The sequence below is a fragment of the Grammomys surdaster genome, unplaced genomic scaffold (genome assembly GCF_004785775.1).
Source record: "Grammomys surdaster isolate TR1022 unplaced genomic scaffold, NIH_TR_1.0 149, whole genome shotgun sequence".
NCBI classification, from domain to species: Eukaryota; Metazoa; Chordata; class Mammalia; order Rodentia; family Muridae; genus Grammomys; species Grammomys surdaster.
The window spans coordinates 10,008,042-10,034,705 of NW_021604607.1; the positions used below are offsets into that span (position 1 = coordinate 10,008,042).

Consider the following 26,664-nt stretch of genomic DNA (forward strand, 5'->3'; position numbering starts at 1 on the left):
AGCTCAGTGACAGAACAACCGCCTAGCACATGTGAGGCCCTGGATTCCATTTCTGGAATTTAAAAAGAAAGAAAAGAAAGGAGAAAGACTGGGTGATGTTAGCGATTGTGAGAAGAAGACAAGGGGCAGATGTGACCGAGAGTAAGGAGGCTTATGGTGAACTGACTTGAGGGGCCGAGGACAAGGTCAAGGACAGATCCTAGAATTGTGATCTTTCCACTGAGCAGCAAATGGCAGACAAGGAAGAGGAGAATCGTCAGCTTTGGCTGTGTGTCCTATTGGATGTTAAAGATGTGGGTCTGAAGAGAAAGGTGCTGGAGAAAGAAGTGACATCGGTGTGAGGAGATGGTGGAGAGGGTGGAGAGGGGGCAGAATGGGCAGGGCATAGAGCACACCCCAATTAGCCCTCACTGTCAGAAGTGGGGAGCGCTTGCACCGAGCGGGGAGAGGGCTGGAGCTGCGTTTGTCTAGGCCTGTAGTGGTGCTGCTTAAACATCAGATGTTAAGTGCAGAGGCAAGGCTGTCCCACATCTGAAGAGGGTCAGGCCCAGCCTTGGAGCAAAGACACATTTGGGAGTCCTGGTAGAAAGGGCTGCAGCGGTAGCATGGCCTCCCTTTGTCCTGGGAGCAGACCCCAGCACACTCTAACACAGCAGCCATGTGTAAGAGGTGTTTTCTCCAGGGCTGTCCTTCCAGATCAGCCTGTCTGGTCCGGATCAGGGTCTTGTTTTTCTCCCTGATGGGATCTCCAGAGGTGAGTGCTGAGTGACAGAGGCAAGCACCCCTGCCTGTTCCCCTTTCTTTCCTTGTTAAAAAAGACATCTAGAAGTCCCCACTTTCTTCTCTGCACTTTTTTGTAATGCCATACACTAGCCTGCCAAGCACAATGGCCACGGACCTCAGGAATCGGTCACCAACTCAACCCATTCCTGACACATCCAATAGCATTCGGGTGACCTGGAGACTCCTACTTAGATGCCAGCGAATCCTCCCACACACACCTTTACTCCTAATCCCATTCAGGGTTGAGTCCTGTCTCCAGAATTCCCTGAGAAAGTGCAGGGGCAGGGCTGTAAAGAATCAACAGAGTGAGCAGACATGGCTGGCTTATCTCCTTTTATTCTCCTAGAGTCTCCCTTAAGGCCAGTGGCCACCTACTAGTGGCCTGTTGTGTCCCGTAGGCCTGTGCCAGCCAGCATCTCCTTTGAGGGCTTGCCCACCTGCCCTCATTTCAGTTTCTGATGGTCCTTCTCTTTGCTTCCCTCCGCAGACTGAAAAACCGTGGGCTGTTGCTTAAACAGAGAACTCAAGCCTTGATCCTGTGAGCCAGCCTGCCCAGGTGGAATCATCATGGCCGATTCTGACTGATGGGGGAGGGCATGGGTCACACGACATAGGGTCAGCAGTGGGCTGTGAAGCCCTGGGGAGGGCCATTTGGAGGCCTGGTGTTTAGGAAGAAATGGACATCACAAGTTCAGCGTGTTCTTTGGTGGAGAGAGCAGAGGCTCAGAGGTCCAAGGAGATGGGGTAGACAAGGATGGGTCTGAGCCGCAGTCCTCCCTCTGAGGACAGTAGTCTTTCATCTTCTCCCTCCATTCAGCTTATGCAGGAGGACCAAAAAGGCCTACCGTGCTGGAAAAGGAAACCAGATAGGTCCCTATTTACTCCTGTGGAGTGTCTTTGTTCAAGGCAGGAAGAACAAAGAACACCTCACGCGGGCTCCAGGTATGCCTGACCTCCTCCTCTGGGCTCCAGGGATAGAGTTCAAAAGTCAGAGTGCCCCACTCCCAACCCAACTGCCACATCCACAAACCGGAAGACAGGAGCTCTCTGCCCAAAATGGAGTCTGCAGTCCCCTGGCTGGCATTCCCAGCAGACCGACTACCAATCCTCATGGACTCAGCCACTTCCCCAAGGCAAGATTTGGTGCTAGGACAGAGAAGAAGTGGACACAGTGAGCAGGCCTGGGCTTGAATTGACTCACACCAAGCTGATCTGTGAGAGAGCTTTCCTTTAGGTTCCAGACACATCTTTGTGCTTCCAGAGAATGAGGATCTGAGATGAGAACTGTGGTTTTTAATTCTGCTCTCAGAGCCTGCTTGCCTTCTGGGGAAAACAGAGCAGCAGCCCTCTCTGAATCCCGCGTAGGATGCTACTCCTGGCTGTCCCACCTACACTCACCGTGGGCTCTCCCTGAGGTCTGCCAGCTCCCATGGACCTCCTCTGCAGATTCTTCAAGGTGACCTCTGTCTGGAGATGAGGACAATGTGTCTGTCTGCTTCTCAAATATTTGGAGCCTGCTAAAGACCAACACATTTTTAAAAGTGTGTATAATTTGAGAGCAATTTGATCCATATGTTTCTGATTCCCTTGCACTCAAATCATCAAAATATTGATTTTTAAGAGCCATCTGATGTCTAAGGAACCTTTTTAATAAGCTTTTAAAGCTCTTTAAACCCGGAGCCTGGAGCCGGTGCCAGGGCCCCAGCTGTCCCAGGGCCAGAGCACGCCACCCCCTCCCCCAGGTCAGCGCCCTTGGATCTGAGTCTCTCTTCTGCATGCCCAACCTCTACCTGACCTTCCTGTCTCCCCCAGACTACCCAGGGACCCCAGTGACTCCCACCCCCCTTCTCTTCACAGACCTCTCTTGTGCTTCACCAGCACAACTTTGAGACAGACCAGGGACCCCAGTGACTCCCACCCCCCTTCTCTTCACAGACCTCTCTTGTGCTTCACCAGCACAGCTTTGAGACAGACCAGCAGGGACAGCCATGATATTCATTTACTTTTGAGTCTGCATTGCATTTTATTGTAATGTGCTTATGATGGATCCAACCAACCTGACAGCGGAATGTTTAGGCCATGTCCCACTGTACACCTTTGTGTGTGTTTCTGGTTACACCTTTTGGATACATTTCTAGAAATGAAAACACCGGGGCCAAGGGGTCATACCTTCTATCTTTTTATCCTCAGCACCTTGTTTTTTTCCTGAGAGATTTGTACCAGTTTGTACTTCCACCGATTTCCCAACACCCTAGTCAGCACTCAGTGGGGGTCTCTGAGATTTGTACCAGTTTGTACTTCCACCGATTTCCCAACACTCTAGTCGGCACTCAGTGGGGGTCTCTGCACACTTGTGGTCCTTTATGGCATCCTTCAACCTTGCTGCCATCCTTTGTCCCTTCCCTTGTCCATCTTACTAACTGGCCCACCCCTCAAGGTGTGGCATGTGTTCCCTTAGTGCCAGCCCCCCTTCCCACTCATGAGATTTAGTGTCTACCTTTCTCACTAAGACTTCAGCTACAAGAAGGCAGAGATGGGTTAATCTGATTCTCAGAGCCTCTGGCAAGGCCTTACATGCTGCAGATTGTCATGAGCCATTGCTGAATCAAGAGGAGGAGAAGCAAGCAGCCTACATCGATTAGGGATGAGTGTGGATTGATCCTTGTCACCACAGAGGGCACATCTGTGCCTTTGGGGATAAGCAAAAGGATGTTGAGGCTCAAAGGATAAGTTCTCTGAGATTTAGAGATGACAGTGTCAATCTGGCTTCTGTGGCCATGCTGGTGGGTGTGATTGTTCTGGTGAGAAAGTCCCATGGCCACCAACCACAGATAGTTGTGTCATTTGCTGATGTTCATGTCACTAGCTTTGATTTGTTCTTTTTCCTTCTGATCTTTTCTCCATAGGTCTTCAACCAGAGGCCATGGTGCCTCTCCTCCATGGCTCTGCACTGGACCCAGGGCTTAGAGACAGGAGTGATGTCCTTCCAGCACAGAAACTTTGAAAGTCATGATTCCTCAGGTGACTGGGAGGGTCTCCTCATGGCTCTGGCTTAGATAAACCCATCTCTGGACACAAAGCCTACCATTCCTAACACAGCCTAGACATCAGTGGTAGTTAAAAGATTTCAGATCCTCCAGAAGTGTCATAAAGCCTTGAACCCCAAGAGGAAGAAAGGTCTCAGGCTCCAGATGGCTTTGAATCCCAGAAGACCAGGAAGAGGCAACATCTCTGTTCTCTCCTCCAGTCCTGTCACCTGTGTTCCATACTTACAGATGGTCTTAGTTCTGTCCCTAGAGTCCTGCTTTAAGTCAAATCCATTGACCTCAGCTAATAGATCACTTGCATTGTGCAAGCCCAGGCCAGGTACTCTGGTAAGACACTGCCCTAATAAAAGCATTGCTTTGGCTCAGGGTGAGAAGTTGACTGAGGTGTTGGGCATGAAGTACCTTGAGACACACGGTACTCTGACCCCCTATGTACCCACTCTACACACACCCATTCCTCACACTTTACATAACTGTGACACTTTTTGTCCTTATGATTTGTTATGAGAGGGACTCTACAGCTATACCAAAGTATATACTATATACCAACATATATACTATATGAGGTATTCCTGGTTATGTGTCTGCATGTATGCATGTGTTCATGTATATTTGTATGCATGCAATGGCATTTAGAACTTAAATTCCTGGAGTACAAACACCAGATAGTGTGTTTCCCCTGAGTCTCCTACAGCTCTTACACAGTTCTAGGCATACACATCAATGTAACATGGAAAAACATGGAATATGCATGTGCAAACACATGAATGCATGCATGAATCACAAACCTTAATAATTCACCTCTACCAGACTATGTGCTCTGAGAAGAGGATTAGCCTGGAGTTTGGGAGTCGTATACTTGAATTGTCCCAGTTGTGTCTGACATAGCTGGGTCTTAGCCACTCGGTTTCTCCTATCTCAGAACTAGCCAGGCCCGACCCTGCTTAGCTTCTGAGACAAGATTACACAAGTTCAGGGTGGTATGGCCACAGACCCCACTCTGTTTCTCGATGCTCATTACAGTGTAGAGAGAGAAGGGATTCCTTCGATGCTAGAGACAGTTGGTCTTGATTCCTTCACAAGGCCTGTTCCCTATTGCAGCCTGCTTAGTCTCTCCAGATGCAGAGCTCAACAGATTTCTGAAGCCCCCAATCCATTTGAGGTGGGACCTTCTGCCCTCCTTCTTCATAGGGCTCGGGGCTGTTTTGCCAAACATTCTCCAGGAACAGAGGACAAACACAGTGGCTTTTGCTAAAGCCCAGTGGGCAGGTCTCTGTGAGGACAGGGATTAAGTTTTGTCTCTGTTGATCTACCCTCCAGTCCAGGCTGTCTGGGAACTGGCTTCAGGTTCTCTGGGGCTGATCCTCCAGCGTCTGTTTCTATTACCACTGCATTACCCGGGTGCCACGTTTAGCATTCGCCCTAGGGTACCTTTGCAAAGCAGAACAGATCCAAAAAGAACAAAGCAAATATTCACCCAGGCTGATTCTAAGTAAATGACCTCTTTTCCCTACCAGACCCATTGTGGGAGGGAAAAGAGTCCCCTCTGACGTCCAGGCTGGGCACCCCTGCCAGACTGTCCCACACCAGACCTGAAAGATCATTCTGAGTAGTGACCAGGGGATCAGTCTCGCCAGCCCAGGCTGCCTTCCTCCCAGCCCTGGAGCCTGTCAGGCTTTGACAAGCCGACTGTGATTGGTGTGTGGGTTGATCTTCCAAGGATTATCTGGATTTAGGAGAGTTACTTAGGGGTCAATAGGTCTTGGAGGGCCAAAGCTAATTCCCCACAGCAGAGGTGGGCAAGGGGACTCTCTTTGTGAGTGACTCTTCTATCTTAAAATTGCTCTGTTACCTGGGACACCCAATGGCTCTCAACAGAGTCTTACCCTAGATCCCAAAATATCTGCTTAGGGCTTCCGGGTAGCATTTCTTTTGAATATCATAGTAGCAAGAATTCTAATCTTATATAGAGAGTACACAATCTTTCAAGCAATTTATGTGATATTTGTACAAGATTTTTTAAAACTCCTTACATCCTACAACACAAGAAAGATTAATGCTTCGATGTTCTGACAGAACAATATTTTATTTAAAAATCTCAATCAGGCTGGATATGATGGTTGCATACCCTTAGATCCCAATTCCCAGGAGGGAGAAGAAGGCAGATCTCTGTGGGTTTGAGGCCAACCTGGTCTCCATAGTGAATTCCAGGATAACCAAACCTACACAGAGAGATCCTGTCTCAATACACACACACACACACACACACACACACAGAGGGAGAGAGAGAGAGAGAGAGAGAGAGAGAGAGAGAGAGAGAGAGAGAGAGAGAGAGAGAGCACATTCATCACCAATCAAAGGTTAGAGATTATTCAGGGATTGATTTCAAAATAAGACTGGCCTGTAGGTTGAATATCTTGAAGTAGTTGGAGCTATCTGCTTCTAATGAGTCCAACTCTAGCATCTGAGATGGCAGCTTTAGGAGCTTTAGTATCAGTTCATAGAGACCTAATGAAGGGAGTTTGTTTTGTTGCTCCAAGACCAAGGGCAGGACTTTGGACCAGAGAGATTGATACACTTCTAAATGTTGAGAATACTGTTTGTTCTTTCTCCATTGCTTGACACTGGGGAGGTGACGTGGACAGAGGACAATCTGAGCAGGCATCAGTGTCTTCTGGAGTGACCATATTAACAAATGAAACACACTGCTCACTGGAGCAACAGACTGGGGCTTTCCTGGTAGGAAACATGAAGCTGAATGGTTTTTTTTATGGCTTTGGGCAACAATAACAACAAAAAAAATCTTAAGCAAATCTGAAAATAAACATGCAAACAAAATAAGAGAACACAGGCATGTCCCACCATCGGGGGTGGAGGGGGAGGGAAGATTGTAGAAAGGACAGTGAAGGTCTGCGGCTGGCCTCAAGATCTTCACTTCCTTCCGATCCCCGCCATGGCTGTTTTGGCAAGCCGCTGCCGTTGGCACGTGAGGTATATTCTAGAGCAGGGTTCCATTAGCTCCAGCCTACAGGCCAGCTCCCGCTCAGGCCCTCCTCAGTAAATAAGGCTCACTGGCTCACAGTCAGGCTTGTTTTCTTGGGACTGTATGTTGTTACTTTACACCAAGGTGGCAGGCTTCAGTGTTAGGAAGGGAGCATGTGGCCCACGGTGCGGAAAAATATTGAAAATCTGCCCCTTCCCAGAAAAAGGTGGGTAACCCCAGGTCTAATGCATTTCCAGATGGACAATTTCAGTCGTATTAAAAGTACTCCCAAAGAAAGTCCTAGTAACTCTAGACTGTTCTTTGTACACTGTGCTATTTTGTCGGATGTGTATAGGACTCATGTTGTGTGCTGGGGCCATAACTCAGTTAGTAAATGCCTGTGTGCAAGTGTGGAGACCTGAGTTCAGAGCCATAGAGCTTATATAAAAAGTCAAGCAAGGCAATGCAGGCCTATAATCCCAGCCAAACTAAAAAATCCTCAGCGGATACCTGAAGGTCATTGGACAGACGGCCTGGACAAATCCATGAGCTTCAGGCTCAGTAAGTGACCCTGTCTCAAGAAATGAAGGTGATGAGTGATCTAGAAAAGACCCCCAACATCTACCTCTAGCTGCCATATGCACAGGTACACAAAAGGACATACAGACAGCACACCACACCACACACATAGCACACACTACACACACATACTGATAAACAAACAAATAGGTTGAAAAATATTTTGAGGATAACTCTGTAGAGTCAGGCATTCTCCCTGGTAGCAGTGTAGGTCTGATGAAGCTTTCTCTGAAGCTGATAACTATAAAATTCTTTTATTTCTTCCTTCCTGATTTCTGGCCATCTTCACTTCAGTCCTCAGCAAAATGGATGTTTGTGTGTTTGTCTCTTGTGGTGGTTTGAATAGGTATGTCTCCCATAGGCTCATAGATTTGAATACTTGGTCATCATGAAGTGGAACTACTTAGAAGGATTAGGGGGTGTGGCCTTGTTGGGGTGGGCGTGGCCTCATTAGAGGTAAGTGAATCATGGGAGTGGGCTTTGAGGACTCAGAAGCTCAAGTCAGTCCCAGTGGTGTTTGGTGTTTGGTGATATTTCTCTCTCTCTCTCTCTCTCTCTCTCTCTCTCTCTCTCTCTCTCTCTTTCTCTCTCCTGTCTGCAGATCTGAATCCAGTGTAGAACACTCAGCTCCTTCTCCAGCACCATGTAAGCCTGCAAGCAGCCATGTTCCCTAACATTATGACAATGGATGAAAAACCTCTGAAACTGTAAACCAGCCCCAATTAAATGTTTTCTTTTATAAGAGCTGCTGTGGTCATGGTGTCTCTTCACAACAATAGAACACTGACTCATGGTGTCTCTTCACAACAAGAGAACACTGGCAAAGACATCTCCCAAACCAGCTCTAAGGAGCACAACATGAGGATAGAGGAAAACTCCTAGTATTTTAGACGGCGGTCCACAACAAAAGCATGTTTTCAGAAGGCCACAGGCTAGCAAGACCTTTTCTTTGTCACTGGCTATCCTTGATCCCAGGCTAGTTCTCCTACCTCTGCTTCGTAAGTGTTGGGATCATGGGCAGGCGGGTGCTACCTCACCAGTGAGACTGGTAATTTCTCAAGGCAGTGTTCCAAGCATAAAATGGACATACAAGTCTCAGGGCCTTCTGCTGTTGTGGCTGCCTAAATAATAGGTCTTGTTCTGCTTCTTGTTCTGCTTCTCCAGCATCGATCCAGTCAGTGGTCAGCCATTGGGCCCAGTGGTGCAGGGGACTGATCTCTGTGTACCTGTCCCAGGCATTGTTCTCACCCCCTGTCATTTGAACCCCTGTTGTGCTTTTCTTATTGTTTCTACTTACCAGAGGTAGAAATTGTCCAGAATGTAGTAACCATAAAGTATCAGAACCCAGAACCATTCTTCCCTTGACATCCCATTGCCTCTCTGCAAATGTGGTCCAGGATCAGAGCAGCCCTCACTCCCAGGCACTCTACTTTCACTCGGCCTCCCAGTTGCAAAGAGGTATATTCCCAGCATTCCTGCATCCAGAAGCCACACCAGAAGAGACCTCTGCCCATTTCTCTTCCTTACTGGAGATGGCAGTTAGAAGCTAAATCCATGCCAACAGTCTTATGATGGAAGCCATAATGAAACGAAAGCCATAATGAGATGCCACTTCACAACTGCTAAACTGAGTGGCTAAATAAAAGCACCAACAATACCAAGTGTTCACAGGAATCCGGAAACAACTAGAGTTCTTACATACTGTTGGATCATAAATTAGTATAAATGGCTTAGAAACTGCTTGTCTCTATCTACGGAAACTAAATTAGATGCCTTCCCTGTCGATGCTGTTCCTTTCCCAATGCAAATAACCCACAAAATTGTAGACCTATTCCAAATGTTCATGGTCTACCATTTGTCATCACTGAGAACTAGTAAAATTTTCAAATGCTCATCAAAGTAAAAGAGAAATTACAATTATTCTTAAAGTTCAATATTATACAACAATAGGAATGAAGAAACCACAACTCACACAGTGACCTGGAAGAATCCCATTCATGTAATCGTGAACAAATAAATTCACGCAAGACCATAGCATGTGGTTTCATTTGTGCCCCACATCCAAAACCCTTGTGTTCAAGGAAATGGTTCCCCCAGGCAAAGAGACCCAAGGACTAGAAAGACTCTAGAAAGTGGCTTTTTTTTTCAGTCCCTCTGGTCCCAGACATGTTGCTGTCAGGGACATAATGGTGGATCATAAAGGAACCAATCATCTACTGGCTACTGAGGCTCGGTGTTGACCTTGAACGTCTCAGATCATAGAAAGCAAATCCATGAGTTGATTTTAAGACCTGTTGCTGTTTCCAGGGCCTACCCACAGCACTCAGATTGCCAGAGCCAAGTGGCACATACCTAGCATCTTCTTATGACAGAAGTATACAGATGGACGGACATGCTTTCACCCCACGGGGAGCTTTGATTTTGAAGTAATTGCTCCATGATAAACGTTCAGTTAGAGGGGCACAGGTTGGAAAAACCTAGGGCAGGGAAGGTTCTCAGCTGTGGAGATGAGATGTCCCAAGTGATGAGGGTTTCTACCAGCAGAAGAATCAGAGATGTTCTCATGTGGAGGGTGGGCACAGAGGATGAATTGAACCACATGTGGTTTGCAGCCTAATTTTGGAGGTGAGGTACAGGGACATCAGCCTGTATCTTATGCACTCAGGGAGACTCTGGCAAGGAACTTATGGTCTAGCACAGGTACGATGGGTGATTGCTGAGGTGTCTGCAGTAGGCCATGATGGAAGGAGGCCATACTCACTGGGCTTACTCCTGCCTCCATTGCCTTGCTGATGCCAACTATTCTTTCTACCCAGTATGCACTTCTCCCCTCTTTCATCTCTAATAAAATCCTCTGCAAAATATGATCTCTCCAATTCTAGCCACAACACAACCTGTTTCCAACTCATCAGGAGTACAAAGAGTTTTATGGCCAGACTCTTGAAAAGGTCATGTTTTCTTGACTAAAAATATGGATTCTGCCGATGTAAACTTTCCCCTTTCCCCATTCTCTTGGCCTGGAACTCAAATGTGATGGCTGGAAGTGATGAAGCCATTTGTGACCACAAGAACAAAGTCAGGGATGGCAAAGGCAAGAGTCTTAATTGTCCATCACTCGTAAGAGCTTATACATGTAACCAGATCACCTACGGTCAGGCATCGATGAAGTGAGGGACAACTTCACCTCAGGGACAACCCTTACCTGTTTAGTGCTTGAGAAACCAAAGCTAACTCCCAGCTCATATGAATGGCTGCCCAGGATGCCTATTTCTTCTTGGCTTGTACAACCATAAAAGCAAGACAAGACACACAAAAGTAGTCAACAAATCAAATAAACATCAAGCACCAGTGATGTAAAGAAGTCCAGATCCATGCCCACCTCAGGGTCTTGTTAATTAGCTGTTCTCAATGTCAGCAGGCGCTCTGCAATTCTCCATGGTCAGCTTCATCCTCCTTTGGACTCTTAAGAAACAAAGGATGGGTTTGGTAATGTTGAGGGGGGTATCCATGGTTCTTGTAGTTTGTTCCCATTATAAACAAGAAGCACTTCGCAGCAAGCCTCCTTCTGACTTCCACTGACCACTGGTCAGACATGCCTCTTCCTACCCAGCCACTGAGAAAGACCAGGACATCACCATGAGGGATGAATGGAGAGCCAATCACGACTAGGGAAGACAAGCAGGGAGGGTGGCCTCCTATCCAAAGAAATTGCAGGGGCCCAGAATATAAAGTAGGAAAGGAAGGCCAGTTGGACAGAAGGCAGGGGTGGGACAGAGGCTGAAGCCCACCCCAGAGTTTCTCAGAGAGGCAACCCCAAGTTCGAAGGCCATGGGGCTTGATGTTAAAGGACAGAAGCTCCCGGTCCCGATCGCCCCCAGGGTCTGTACTCCTGAAATAAGTGGCTTTGGCAGAATGAGGTCAGTGAAGAACAGACAAGTGACCAGATCCCTGAGAGTGACTGGAGACAGGGCTTGTCCAAGGTGAGAAAGCTGCAGGGATCACTGTGTACTCCACACCCACAATTGTGTGTTCATATGCATTTCCTGTTTGCAAAACTCTTTGGACAGAAGTGATAGTGCCCAGTCAGTGGAGTAAAACCATAAATGGTGTCAGGCTCACACAACACAGACAAAGGCATTTGTTCCAGAGAGCTGGGGCCTACAGAGCCCAGTCAGGACCATCGGTTGCCAGGTCACCCTGAGTGCAGCGACGCTCAGGAGGTTGCTCCATTTATCTGTCTTCCTCAGAGGTTTGCTGGCCAGACAACTGGCTTCTCAGTTCTTCAGCCTTGTCTGGACAGCGAGATACTCAGCCTAGACCCCTTCATGTTTACTGGAGTAACTCAGGGGGTCTGGGAAGCCCAACCTCTCTCAGTGTATCAGAGTGCTAATGAGGCCACCTCAGTTGAGGTTCAGTTGAGGCTTCATTCATAAGTTGACAGCTTATGGAGGACAAACTGTCCCCATCTCCAGACTATACCTGAAGAAGGGAAGACAGGGCCCCTGCACAGGCTGCCACCCAGTACCTGGCCACTGCTTCCTCATTCAGTGCAAGTCCAGGCTGGGACCCAGGCCAGACACCTCCCCCACTCCCTGGAGGCAGGCGGCTGCTAATGGCTCTCCCCACAAGCTGGTTCATTAAAGATTTGTTCTGTGGAGTTGCAATCAAAATAAACAGACAGCCCGAAAGCCAGGGAACTAAAAACCAATTAAGAAGGAATAGAGATGGAGGGGGGCGCGGGGAAGAGGGAAAAAAGGCCTGGGACTTCCAAAGACTCAGTTCCCATGGCAGCCAGCTTCCAAAATAGTCTGGGAATGAAACATAATGAAAACCACCGGGGAGAGCAAAGCTCTCCTGGCAAGAGAGTCCTAACCTCGGGATTGGCTAAATCCCCCTGCCCACAGCTCCCAGAGGGCACCTGGTGACCTGGTGACCTGCCCCTCCCCCATGCAGTCACCTTCTTTTCCTAAGCTGTGAGTAGTGCTGCTTCTCTGACGGACTCTCTGCTTAGGCTCCGATCCAACCTCCACCTCATGGGTGGCCGAGAAAGTGGAACAAACGTGAGGGACTAGGCGTGTGGCTGTCTGAAAGGTGACGGTCAGTACACCAGGAAGCCCATAACACAAAGGGGCCCCAGTCTAGATGCAGAAGTCTTCCAGAAGTGCCATTCAAACTGAGACCTGAGGTCTGAGTAGGGGCTGGCCCAGAGACATTCAGAAGTCCCCACAAGAGACACCAGGATAGCAAGGCCCCAGGAGTAGGAGAGTAAGTAGAAAAGACGGGTGAATGGGAGAAAGAAAACAAACCTGGTGCTTGTAATCTCAACAAGGCTTAGGCAGGAGGATCATGTTCTAGGCCAGCCTGGGCTACATAGTGAGATCTTGTCTAGGTAGGTAGGTAGGTAGGTAGGTAGGTAGGTAGGTGATAGATAGATAGATAGATAGATAGATAGATAGATAGATAGATAGACAGACAAGCAAGATGAAAAATCAAAACCACTAAACCAGCAGCTCAATGTAGCTAACAATGTAACGAAGTGGGCATGCTCTGTGCAAGCTTCATGCTTTCTCAGTACTGAGAGTCCAGAGCTGCTGGAGGTTCAGAGTCAGGAGGCCTGCATCGACCTACGCAGCAGACTTTCTGGGGGAGCCCAGCTCCACACCCCTTTTCTCACCCTCATGCTGGGGAACTCTGTGGTGAGTTTTCCAGCAGTTTCCCTGGTCAGCCACAGCTCGCCAGGAGCATGGCCAGTTAACCATCTCCAGATCCATGTCTGCCCTCGGTTCTGTGTCATTGCTGCGGCAACAGGAAAGTAGAGATCCTGGCCAGTCCACTTGCAGATGCCAAGAGAGAGTGACTGCCAAAATAAAGTTAACCCTTCACCCCCCACCCCTCCGCCTTCCAGGCTGCAGAGATGAGAGCCCTGTGGAGTCCCCATGCCCACAATCCCAGCACGAGGAAGCTGAGGCAGAAGGGTCCCTACTTGTCTGAGGCCAGACTGAGCTGGAGCGAGAGTAGCCAATGAGAACTGCAGAGAGAGACCATGTCTGAAAACAACAAAACCCCAGACCAACCCTACTGTCGTTCTACGTGCCTGGGGACAGGTCGGGCTGCCTGCTTGTTTCTGGACCCTCAGGCCAGTGTGCTTTGGCCTATGTCCCTTTTGTTCTGCTCGGTGCCTCAGTGAGTTGGGGGGACGATGGCTAAGCTTTTGCCTTCTTGGGTCCATCTCAGTGCCCATAGGCTCCTGCTGGTCATGGGCTGGGTTTCTTGGGAAACCAGGCTGTTGCTCTGAGAGCAGCTTCCAGCAACTGGGCACGTCAACCCTCGCACTGCCTCTGCTGCCCTCCATGCTTCTGTAGAAGCCCCCTGACCTGTCGCTCCGGTGGCAGGGTCTCTCCAGAGCAGGCCCTGCCTAAGGCAGTTGATCTTTTGGCCTGGGTGTCCAGAAACAAGCAGGCTGCCCGTCCTGTCCCCAGGCAGATAGAACTACGGTAGGGTTGGTTTGGGGTTTTGTTGTTGTCGTAGTTGTTGTGTGGTTGTTTTTTAAGGAATTAATTTCTAGGGAGGAAGAGAGAGACACCACAGTGCAGCAGTGGAAGTCAGGGGGCAAGCTGTGGGCTCACGCCTTCCATCATGTAGATCTGGGGATTGAATTCCTATCATCGGGCTTGATGGTAGGCGCCCTTACAGAGATGCCACAGCTTCCAGACGGTGAGGCTAAGACCATGAAATCTGACCACAGCATCTCCTGTCTGTGACTTCATGCTAATGACTCTTCAGTATAACAGCAGACTCCTTAGGGTCTATCCACGGCAAGTCTATCACCCAGGGCAAGGACACTTACTGCTGCTTTGGTCTCCTAGGTATCCGCTTCCTCACCTGTAAGACTGGCTAGGGCCATCCTCGGCTAACTGCACAAAGCAGTAAGAACTGAAAGGGCTGCAGATGCATTCACAGATACGGGTTGAAGAAGATGCTAGAAGTTACCCCCCACCCTGTTCCCGTCCCTTTGTCCTCTGCTCATCTCTCAACAGCCCTGCCCACACAGCCTCTTCCTGGGTGGCCACCCAGAGGAAGACTGCTGTGGAGGCTTCCTCACAACAAGCCTAACGGAGGCTGTGGTGGTGACCGCTGGCCTTTTGGAAGGGATGTTTTGTTTTGATTTAAATTTTGGGTTTTTTTTTTTAAAGGCAAGTCTCACTCTGTATTTTAGACTCCTCTGAGACTCACTAAGTAGCACATGCTAGTATCAAACTTGTAACAATTCTCCTGCCTCAGCCTTCTAAGTGCTCAACTTACAGGCTTGAGCCTCCATGCCCAGCTCAGAAATTAAGATTGTAGTTCCTCTTGTTCCCCTTCACAGCTGAAGGAAATGGGTCACAAGCAGAGGACCTACTGGGAGTCACTTGGTTTATAACTACCTGACTCTCCAGGGTGGCCTTACTCTAGGACTGTTGCTCCTGGCCCTGTCCCCAGACACCAGAGGATGACTTTCAGTCCTTAAGACCCAACTAGGGCCAGTGTGAGGAACCTTCTGCGTCCTGAGTGCACCCAAAATGCGAGGGCCATCCTGGGGTATGATGAGAGTAGAGAGACATGTCAAACCATGGGCAGCTTTGTCAGTTGCCAAAGGCTGTCTGCCGTGAGTGGGCAAGGCACTCAATGGCAGTCCCACTCAAGAGGAGGGGACACTCAGTCCTGAGGAAGTGACACACGGCAAATTGTGTGTAAACGTGGACACTTCTTCTAACCTCCTCCACTCCTGCTAAGACTCGGGACAGGAAGAACGCTTGTCCTACCTCACTGGCTTCAGGGAGATTCCAACGATGACTAGTGAGTGTCAGGAGCCTGTAAACCTGTTCTCATTAGTCATTAACACGCTCATTATTTGTTTGTGTTTCTAAGCAGCAGATCTGCTGATCAGGCCAAACCTCCTTTCTCTCCTCACTCCTAGACAGAACTTTTGATGTGAATCTTGTCTGTTCCCAGACCTAGAAGTGAATCCAAGTCCAGGTTGAAGAATCAACATCTTGTCTTGGTGAACAGAGTACTGATGTCTACCTCTTGGGCAGGGTGTGGACCCTGAGACCAGCCAAGTCAAGGGAAGCTGGTGTGGTAGGCAGTTGTTCTGTTCCAGCTAGTAAATGAACAAACACATCAGATCAATGGCCATGGGATACACTGTGTAGAGCGCTCACTGTGCTTTGTGCATGCTGGCCCTCACAGTTATAGCTCCAACTCTAGAGCTTTATGAGGAAGCCCTTTAAAGAACTGGTTCTGTCTCTCTCTCCCTCTCTCTCTCTGTTTCTCTGTCTCTCTCTCTGTCTCTCTCTGTCTCTCTCTGTCTCTCTCTGTCTATCTCTCTGTCTCTCTCTGTCTCTCTCTCTGTCTCTGTCTGTCTGTCTCTGTCTCTGTCTCTCTCTCTCTCTCTCTCTCTCTCTCTCTCTATATATATATATATATATATATATATATTTTTTTTTTCCTCCTCTTCTTCCTCCTCCTCTCCTCTCTTCTTTCTCTCTCCATTCTCCCTCTCTCTCTTTCCCCCTCTCTCCTCTCTCTCCTTCTCCCTCTTTTTTGGCCACTCTCTCTCCTCTCCTGTCTTTCTTTTTTCTCTCCCTTTCTTCTCTCTTCTTGCTTTTCTCCATCCTTCCTTCCTCCACCTTCTTGCCATTTTCACCTTTGATCCCAGGGCAGAGGCAAGAGAGAGAGAGGATGCTGGCTTTTGGGTACCTGCCTCCATTAAGCAAGAAAGACCCCTGGGATGTCAGGAGCATGGCCCAGCCATCTGAAAGGAACCAGGGACTAGGGATTGATGGGTAGAACAGCAAGGGGACCATGTTGGACAACTGTATAGATATTGGGCTAAGAGGCCAATGGCCTGGTGATTTAGAGTACCAGTCCGAATGGGGAAGCCCTCTCAAGAAGGAATATTTGGTAACATCCTGCTTCTGAACATGATCAACACCAACCCTACCAACCCCTAAGCCAGGATTGGGCAAACAGACCCACTGTCAGGGAGTGTTCAATTGCACAGCTGCAGGGAAATGAAATTCCCCAATACCCAAGGAAAACAGGAGACCTCACCACAGACACAGCTGGGAAAGGAGCTGATGATGGAAGGGCCCAGAACAGCACAGAGGAGAACTTGGTACCAGCAGACTTGGGTTCTGGACAACAACAAGCTCAAGTTCTGGTGGGGGGCAGGTGTTCACAGAATCATGTCCATCTCGGGGAAGTGGAGGCAGGAGGATCAGAAGTTCAAAGTTATTCTTAACTACACAGTGAATTTAAAGCTAGCCTAGGCCCCCTGGGAAAAAAAAGTTTCTTGATGTTCCTTTCTTTAAGGCAGAGAAAGATCCCTTCCCACCTGTCAATCAGAAGAAAAGGAACACATACTCTCTGAGTGTCTCACAGCCTCAAAGAATCACAAACTCAAAGGTCCTCCCAGACCTCTTCCACAGACAAAGGAGTGGGGGGCTCTATCTAGGGTCCTGGGCAATTATAGAGACATTCATTTGTGCCCAACGTGAATGTAACTGCTTTCTGGGGGCAAATGACAGAGCTACCACTAAATGTGCAAAGTGTATCTGCCTAGGGAGGTATACACTGACTCCTAAGCCCATGTTCAATTGATAGGCCCATGGATTGTTTCTGTCTGGACAGAATATGCCTTTCTTCAGGGCTGTAGATAACTGTGATCCCATGAAACTGTCAGGCAAGCTGGTCTGGACAACCTAAGGCCAGGAGAAAGGCAGCTTTATTAAGTCAAGCTGATACAGTAATGGGGACCAGGTGTGGCCACAAGCGGTGCCCATGAAAACTGCCTCAAAGACCAGCTAGGAACAAGCAAGGCCATTGATTTGTGGATGGACATGCCTCTCAGGAGCTTTTAAGAGTCTCTGAATATCATTTTCTCACGATCTTTTAAAACTTTTTTTAGATTACATTTTATTTATTTTGTGTGTATGAGTATCTTTTGGACTTCCACAAAGAAAGTTATGGCAAAGCAAAAGGCTAAATTTTCCACCACCTCTGTGCAAATCACCACAACTCTCAGACAATAACTTCCCATGAAAAATGCCTGTCTGAAGCCTGGAATGAGGCACTCCCCTTGAATCTCAGCAGTTGGAGGCAGACACAGGAAGATCTCCGCCAACTTGGTCTATATACAGAGTTGCAGGATGGTCATGGCTGTATAAAGAGACCTTGTCTCAAACTTCTACCCCATCCCCCCAAAAGTGTCTGCCTGACTCAGCAGCCTGAGTGTGTTTCATAGCGAGGAGGGAGGTTTGACAGTTTCCACATGGAAACAGTCTTGATCCCAGCACACCCCTGAATACTCATCTGCAGAAGACTTAAGCACTCAGTGTAGTTCACTGTCTGCTGCATTAACATGAGGTAGAAGCTGGCCGTGGAGGTGATGGACCCGTCACCCCAGCGCTGAGACAGACAGGCAAGTCCCTAGAGTGTATCTCAGTCAAGACAGGCAATTGGTGAGCTCCAGGTTCAGGGAGAGAGCCAGTCTCAAAAACTAATGTGGAGAGCAATAGAGGTACTGGGTATCAACCTCCACCCTCCACAGTGTGTGCTTAGACCTCCACCTTCTCCCCGAAGCACACATACAAGGATACAAAGCAAATACGTAATGAATTTAGTGCTAAAACAGGGAGAAGAAAAGGCTCCCTGGTAGGCTCAGCTTTGCTGTGATGCTGAAGGAGTAGCTAATCCAAGCTGGCCGACAGTCAGTGGCTACTCTGTACTTGAATCTAGAAGATGCAGTAACAAACAAGTTACGGTCTGTGTCGTCCAGGAAAATTAAATTTTACAGATTTCAAATCATGAGGTGGGCTGTGCTGACTACCAGTGTGAAACTTCTGCAAGAGGACAGAGATAAATGACAGTCCTCGGAGGTGTAAAAAAATGCAGTTACTTCCATCCAAAGAACACAGAGGCTCCGTGAAAGCATTCTCCTCTTCTGGAAGATGTGTCCTATCGCCCAGGAGAAGCATCTCTGGATGCATGCCATAGGAAACGGGATGCATTAAGGCATCCAGCCCTGATCTCTCTGTAATGTTTAAAATGCAGAAATGTCTGTATATTCATGTTGTGAAATACTGTTGCTAAGGTGTACGTGTAGCTTATATGTCGAAAGGTTGGTCCCCAATAGAGTGACATGGCAAGTGATGGAATCTTTAAGGAGCAGAGCTTATTGGAACTAGATCAGGTTGTGAAGATGCTGCCTCAGAAGACATTTGGGTAGTTCTCAAAGCATGTTGAGTTAGTTCTAAAAAAAGATGATTATTTAAAAACAAAGTAAAATTTAAAAAAAGATAGCATACAGAAAAATAATACTCAGGGCTGAATAGCAACAGTTAAGAGTGCTTGCTGCTTTTATTCCAGATATGTCCAGGTCCTATCAGCTAGGTCATGCTCATAACCACTTGTAACTCCAACTCTACTCACATGCACAGACAGGCATGTGCGTGCACACACATACACACACACTTGAAAATAAATCCAACACCTCAAATCTGATTTCTGCTCCAGGTTCTGGCTCCTATCTGACAATAAATATGATCGATCTCTCTCTCTCTCTCTCTCTCTCTCTGTGTGTGTGTGTGTGTGTGTTTCTCTCTCTGTGTGTCTCTCTCTGTCTCTCTCTGTCTCTGTCTCTGTCTCTCTCTGTTTCTCTCTGTGTCTCTCTCTGTCTCTCTCTATCTCTCCCTGTCTCTCTCTCTGTCTCTCGCTCTGTCTCTCTCTCTCTCTGTTTCTCTCTCTCTCCTGCCACTATGATGCCATCTACCACAAAGCCATCACCAGAGCTGAATTGGTTCCAGCACTGTGCCCTCAAACCCCAAGAACTTTGAGGTAAACAAACGTCATCCTCTGACTTCAGAGATGTTGTTACAATAACGAGAAAGACTAATTAATACAGGTCTGCACAGTGTAAAATGAATGCATTAGAGCTATATGGAAAAATCTAGAGAGACATGTTGGTCAACAACAACAACAGTTGCAAAAGGGTAGTTACAATGATACTATTGGCATGAACTTTAAAAGCCACAAAATGAATTGCTGGTTTTGTAGAAAGTGAACCAGTCCATGGACATAAAGATGTCTGTTGAGTTCTGAACCCTGTCTATGGGGACAGAGAGGGTGTAAGAGGAAGAATGTTGGTCTTGGTCCTAACTGTGACTTACTTTACATTTACTTATTTATTTTGTGTATATAAGCGTGGACAATGTCTAAACAATCACTAGAATTACCAGAGATATTCTAGAGCTGCATACTACAGGGGACATAGACTTCATACAATAATTTCAACAAAGTCAACTCAACAAACAACAGCAACAACACAGACTCTTCAAGGAGACAAGAATCTGAGTTCCAGAGTTACTATATTGTGCCATCTACACCTAGAGACTGTTGAAAGACAGAATCTTGAAAGCAACAAAATCACATACATAGGGCTTTCCACCAAGAATTCTATACCTAACAAGACTATCCTGCAAAATGAAGATACACTTAAGATACTTCCAGATAACCAAATAGAATAGCTATCATAATGAGTGTAACAGCGTCAATCTAGCCCGAGACTCTCAACCTGAATGTCTTAAATCTCTCTGTAACACCCCTTACAAGAGATTCATGAAAATATGTGACCCCAAGAGGGGTGAAAAAAGGTGAAATAACTTGTATCAGAAAAAAAATAACAAGCAAAGGAAAGCTGACACCGTGCCTTGGTTTCTTCCCTTGAGGCTGTGATAGGAGATTCTGACAGAAGCAACTGAAGGAAGCCATCTTCATTTTAGCTCCTGTCTCACAATACAGACCTGGGGGGGGGGGGGCATCAAGGCAATGGGAGCGTGAAGCAGCTGTCACATCACATCAACAGTTAAGAAATAGAGATGCAGCTGGAGAGATGGCTCAGTGCTTGGGAGCACTGACTGCTCTTCCAGAGGACCTGAGTTCAAATCCCACAACCACATGGTGGCTCACAACCATCTGTAATGGTATCTGATGCCCTCTTCTGGTGTGTCTGAAGACAGCAACAGTTACTCACATACATAAAATAAATCTTAAAATGAAAAAGAAATAATATTTTGCTAGGCTCAGCTTACCCTGTTTTACACAGTCCAACATCCTAGCTTGGAATAACCCCAACAGGCATACCCAAAGGCCCATTCCCAAGTGACCCTAGAGTCTGTCAAGTTGACAATTAGCACTGATCGGCATAAAGAGCAATATCAGTATAAGATAAAACATATCTCAAGGTAAAAAGTACATTTAAAAATATAGCGGAATAACACATAATGGCGAAAGAAGATTTGCCATCTGTAACTCACATTTTCCTCTTTGACCATTTGTAAACCTTCACTGTGTACTGTTGAATTTAAATTAAGTAAACGGAAAAGATGGATAAGCAAGAGTATGGAGATTAGCAAACTAGAAAACAAGCACAGCAAATATCAACACAACTAAAAAGTTAATTCTTCAAACAACGATAAAGTAGCATCAGGCAGTGTAGCTCATGCCCGTGATCCTGGAACTCAGGAGGCTAAGGCAGGATCAAGTAATCTAAGAGCAGGCTGGCTACATGAGACCCTGACTACATGTCACAAAACAAGCAAAACCAGACAAATACAGAAAAAAAAATCACACAAGTCTCTGGCAAGCAGGATTGATGTAAAGGAGTGACGGTACAAAGGACCATTTGTGGGCTCCTGAGCTGCACCAGCCCTGGTCCAGTCTTCAAAGGCGTTAGTAATACCTCACTGGGATCCCAGCCTTCAGGAAGCTGAGGCTGAAGGATCGTGGGTTCAAAGCTATCCTGGGCTACCTAGTAAGACCTTGTCCCTAAAAACTATTAAAAAGAGAACACTGGTGGCTGGTAAGATGGTTGAGTGTATAAATACTTAATGCCAAGCCTGGCATTTCAAACCCCAAGACCAATATAGTGAAAGGAAAGAACAGAACCCCACAAATTGTGTTCTGACATCCAGACACATGTAGTGGCATATACATGCACACACCCACACACACGCATGCACACATAGATGCATACGTAAAGAAAAAGAGAAAGAAAGAAAGAAGAAAGAAAGAAAGAAAGAAAGAAAGAAAGAAAGAAAGAAAAAAAGAAAGAAAGAAAGAAAGAAAGGAGGGAAGGAAGGAAGAGTGATTTTAACATGTTTTTAACCCTGCTGTGTAGAAGCCGTCTTCTTGTTCACATCACTATTGCTTTGAATGCTGTCAACAACAATCCTAACCAGCACTAGGACAGAACTAGACTGGATCAGACAGGATAGAGGATTATGGAGAACAGTGGATGGAGCCTGGACCATGGTGATCAACGGAAGCAGTTACAGAGGTAACAGGTGAGGCCATAGTGTGGCCACACTGACAGCAGCCAGCAGAACAAGTGCTAACCACTGAAAGGGGCGACTGCCATGCCTGCCCTCAGTGTCTCCTGGCTTCCCTCCGGATCCTTCCTAAGGGGCAGAACAAAGGGCAGGTTGGGACTAGGGATAAGTGAGTAGTTTGCTTACTCGTGTATACTCGTTGTTCAGCTGAAAACTCCCAGAAAACCCAACTGGAACAAGTTCAGCAGTAGAGGCGATGTGTATGTGCACTCAGCTCAGCTCACATGACGGTTCCAAAGACTCATGACATTGGTTGCATATGGTCCTACAGTGCACCTCCCTCAAAGAGCAGCGGGTTCTATGGTGTGAGAGGAATAGCTTCAGCAGCTCCTTATTTCCCATCCTCAAACCACCCTACCTAAGACAAAAAGAGAGATCCCCAATGCCTCCCTTGCAAATCTCATGACCAATACTTTCTCTTTGGCCAATCTAGTCATGTGCCTGGATCCAAGCCAGGACTGAGTCCAGCCACTTGGGTACCACCCTTAGAGCGACGATGAAGTTGAGTGGTTTGGTCAAATTACTGAGCCTCCCTCTTCTTATATATTAAAGAGGACATTACCAATATCTCATTTGTAATGTTTTCAGACAGTATAAATAAGATTCAGTCTCTTAAGATAGTGACACACTCTGAGTTGACCAACAGCTACAGGCACTGACACTGATGACGATGTCCCACTCCTGGAGTGAGAAAGTAGGGCCATGGCCTCAGATTTGAAATGAATGTCAATTAGCACACAGGTCACTCTGGGGCTAGCTTCTGAAAGACGGGCAATCAACATTAAAATACGATCCTCAGCCTTTAAAGATAAACTGAGGCAGTATGTCTATCATACCTGTAAAGGCACATGGGCCCAGGGAAGTCTACAATAACCCCAAAGGTGAAGAGGTATAAATGCCTCTGCTCAAACATGGCTGTCTTGGCAGTGAGGGAATCCCTCTCTACCTTGAAGCCTCCTCAGGGATCATACTTGGGCCTCTGCCATAGGACTGGACCATTAAAAGGCCACAAGCAAATGAAGAAGAGTAGAAAGGCTGTAAAGTCCCCTCTAGCTCAGTTTGTGGTGGATGATGGGGGTCATCCGCCCTGACAGGCCTTTATCCAGGGGGAAAAAATCTTTCTAATAGCCCTGAAGAATGCCTAATCTGACAGCTCGTTTAGCAGATTATTGGGCACACCTTTGATCTTCACTAGGCCTAATGAGTATGGCTCTGGGGCCAATCAACAGTCACTAATTACAAGAATAGTCAGCAACAGGGGGCCTTTCCAGAAATGGGGCCCTCTGCTTGCAGAATTGGAGGATGGGGGTGTTTATGAGCTAGTTAGACCCAGGGGGAGGCTATGGGTTTATCAGGTCACCAGAAGTAGCTCTGGGGTCACTCTGGGAAAGTACTGTTAACTGGGCCTTCACATGCCACAAGTGACACTTGATATCACCCAGGGACTGGGCAGGGGAACAGTGAGCCCAATCCCTGCCACAATAACCCAACAGTGAGAACACTGTTCTGACTCAAAACTAACAAACATGTGGCACTAGGAGACAGGGAGCGGAGACCACCCTGACCTGCTGCTGGCCCAGTTGAGCGCGGTAGGATTCTGCCACTGACCTGCTGAGTCTGAGTTCCCTTTTCTCCCTCTTCTGAGTTCCCTGGGTATGGAGTGAGAGGTGAGAGGGTATTAAGCCCTGTGATTCATCACCCTTAAGAGAGGGGGACCTAACCTGAAGTTTAACTGGTTATTGAACTGGGTTTTCAACAGGGGTGTGTCCAGGAGGACAGAGAGAAACAGAGTCAGTTGTTCTGAGTCAGAGGGGCCAGAAGTCGCGTGGGGTAGGGACACTTGCTCTAGACATAGTACGGAAAGAACTGCCTCCGGGCTCAGATGTAGCTCAGTTGGTTGAGTGCTCGAGTTGCATGCTCAATCTTTTGGGTTTGGTCCTCAGTAATGCATAAGAGCCAGACCAGAAGTGCATGGTGCAACCCCAAGCGATGAGGTACATGTAGGAAGACTAGAAGTTCAAAGTCTTCCTCAGCTACATATCTGGTTTGAACAGAACTACCTGAAACCAGGTCTCAAAATGAAACAGCTCACAGCAGCCTCTGCCACTCACAAAAGAGCCATGGGACCGTGGCTAAGCCACGTGAGCTTCTCTGAGCTGTGACTTTATCTTCTACATAAAGAAGGGGGCTGTTGAAGAGCCTGACTCTTCATCCAGGACATAAAGCCTCCATCTGCCTCTTTAACCAGGACACAGACATCTGCTTTCAGAAAGATTTCAGCAGCAACCATGGCCACCTTCGTGGAGCTCGGTACCAAAACCAACATCCCTATTGTGGGTCTGGGCACCTGGAAGTCTCCCCCAAACCAAGTCGAAGAAGCTGTGAAGGCAGCCATTGATGCTGGGTATCGCCATATGGACTGCGCTTATGCGTATTGCAATGAGAATGAGGTGGGAGAAGCCATCCAAGAAAAGATCAAAGAGAAGGCTGTGAGGCAGGAGGACCTTGTCGTGTCAACAAGCTGTGGCCTACCTGCTTTGAGAAAAAACTGCTAAAGGAAGCCTTTCAGAAGAGCCTCACGGATCTGAGGCTGGACTGTTTGAACCTCTATCATATTCACTGGCACAGGGACTTCAGCTGTGAACGAAGTTATTCCCCAAAGATGATGAAGGCAATATCCTCACCAGTAAAACAACATTCTTAGAAGCCTGAGAGATCATGGAGGAACTGTCGGACCAGGGGATGATGAAAGCTCTTCCAGATCGAAAGGCTCCTGAACACGCCGGGACTGAAACACAAGCCAGTGACCAACCAGGTTGAATGCCACCCTTACCTCACCCAGAAGAGACTGATCCAGTACTGTCACTCCAAGGACATCACCATCACAGCCTGCAGTCCCCTGGGCTCCCTAGACAGGCCTAGCACCAAGCCAGAGGACCCTTCACTATTAGAGGACCCTAAAATTAAAGAGATTGCACCAAGCACAAGAACACCTCAGCCCAGGTTCTGATTTGGCTCCACATCCAGAGGAATGTGGTGGTGAGACCCCGAAGTCTGTGATGCCAGTGTGTGTACAGAAGAACATTCAGGTCTTTGACTTCCAGTTGAGTGATGAGGAGATGGCCATTAACCTTAGCTGCCTGAGGCAGTAAACATGGAAGAGTATCCCTGTGACACAGAGTTCGGAAGCTGAGTCACCTCCTGAGGCATCCTCTGTGCTGATGCACACCTCACTCCTGGAGTCCTGGTTTAGTGCAGCCTGCCTGACATCGAGCTGTAGGCAAGGCTGTGTTTAAATCCCCTCGCTGAACCAGGGACAGACTGCTGCAAGCAAACGTGCTTTGGAGAAGTGAATGGATGTCACTTTCACTAATTGGATCTGACCAAATGTTTGTCAAAATCAGGAACTTGGGAACACTTGAGGGTATACAGATAAAATAATAAAGAATTATAAGATGAACAAACAAACAAAAGGAGGAGGTTGTTTTCCCAGTGTCTTTACCGTATGTGGTTTACTTCATTAAATAGAGCACCAAAACACAGATACAGTTTAACATTAAGGGAACTTTTAGCTTATTTTAACCTCAAAAAATAATGATCATATTTATTATTTATGATCATATTTACAAACAAGTTTATATACTAAATATATACTTTGAGAAATAAAAACAATTACATCAATATATGTAATAGAATAAATCATTAGCTTTAATAATAAAAATTTTTTTGCTTTTATTTATTTATTCACTCGTTTATTGAGACAAGGTTTCTCTGTGTAGCCTTGGCTGCTCTAGGACTATCTCTGTAGGCCAGGGTGGCCTTGAATCACAGAAATCTGCCTGTCTCTGCCTCCGAAGTGCTGGGATTAAAAGCAATCACCATCACCTCCCGGATAGAATACAACTTTTTAAATAAACCATTTTAATCCAGGGAGGGTGGCACTCCCCTATGATCTCAGCAGCACTGGGAGGCAGAGGCTAGAGGATCAGAAGCTCAAAGCAAACTTGGGCTACTTGGTAAGTTTTAGAATGGCAATGTACATTCTTAACCTCTGAGCCATCCCTCGGTCCCCAAGCATGTCTTTGGTGTATGAGCAGGTTGTCCCCGATACAAAAGACTTTGCAGTCTGACGCCATTCAGAGAACAGCAAGGCAAGGGTGAGAAACTGAAATGGAATGTCTTCTTTTGATGCTGGCTCTGTGGTGGGGAAACCTACTTCATTTTATAACTTGGAGGAAAAAATGTTTGATTTTGTTTTCTGGCAGGAGTGGTAGGGGCTGAGGTATTTTTACCGGGCACGAGCGTCTCATCCTGTTTTGGTTTAAGTCTTCCATAACCTCATCAGACTCCGCACCCACCCTACTGCTCACAAGCACCGAAACAGTCCGTGGTCTTTGAATAGAACCTGAGCCCCAGGGTAAACTTGGCTGCATCAATTAGTGTGTTCCTTCTCTCCTTAACAACTATAGAAACGTTAAAAAAAAAAGAAAGGAAAAGAAAGAAGAAATAAAAAGGAAAGAAAAGCTTTGAAATGAGTATTTTTGTTCTAATTAAATTTTACTAGATTCATAACACATAAGCTGCTCTGAGTTTAGAAATTTAGATTTTTTTTTTAATTTGAGCTCAGAGTATAATGATAAAAACAACAACAGGTATGTGATCATTTAAAAGGAAGGAGCCAGCTGCCCAGGACCCGGGCCCCAGAAGCAAGGAGGGTCTTTGTGAGTTGGAGGCAATTCTACTCTACGCAATGACTTCCAGGATAGCTGGGGCTACACAATGAGTCTGTGTCAAAAACTAAACAAAACGGAAGGAAGGAAGGAAGGAAGGAAGGAAGGAAGGA

The 26,664-nt window shown here is 47.1% G+C and overlaps 1 pseudogene; it reads left to right on the forward strand.

Moving 5' to 3' along the window:
• The first annotated feature begins 24,109 nt into the window (after positions 1-24,109).
• On the forward strand, positions 24,110-24,973 carry LOC114619260 (annotated as a pseudogene).
• Positions 24,974-26,664: the final 1,691 nt, after the last annotated feature.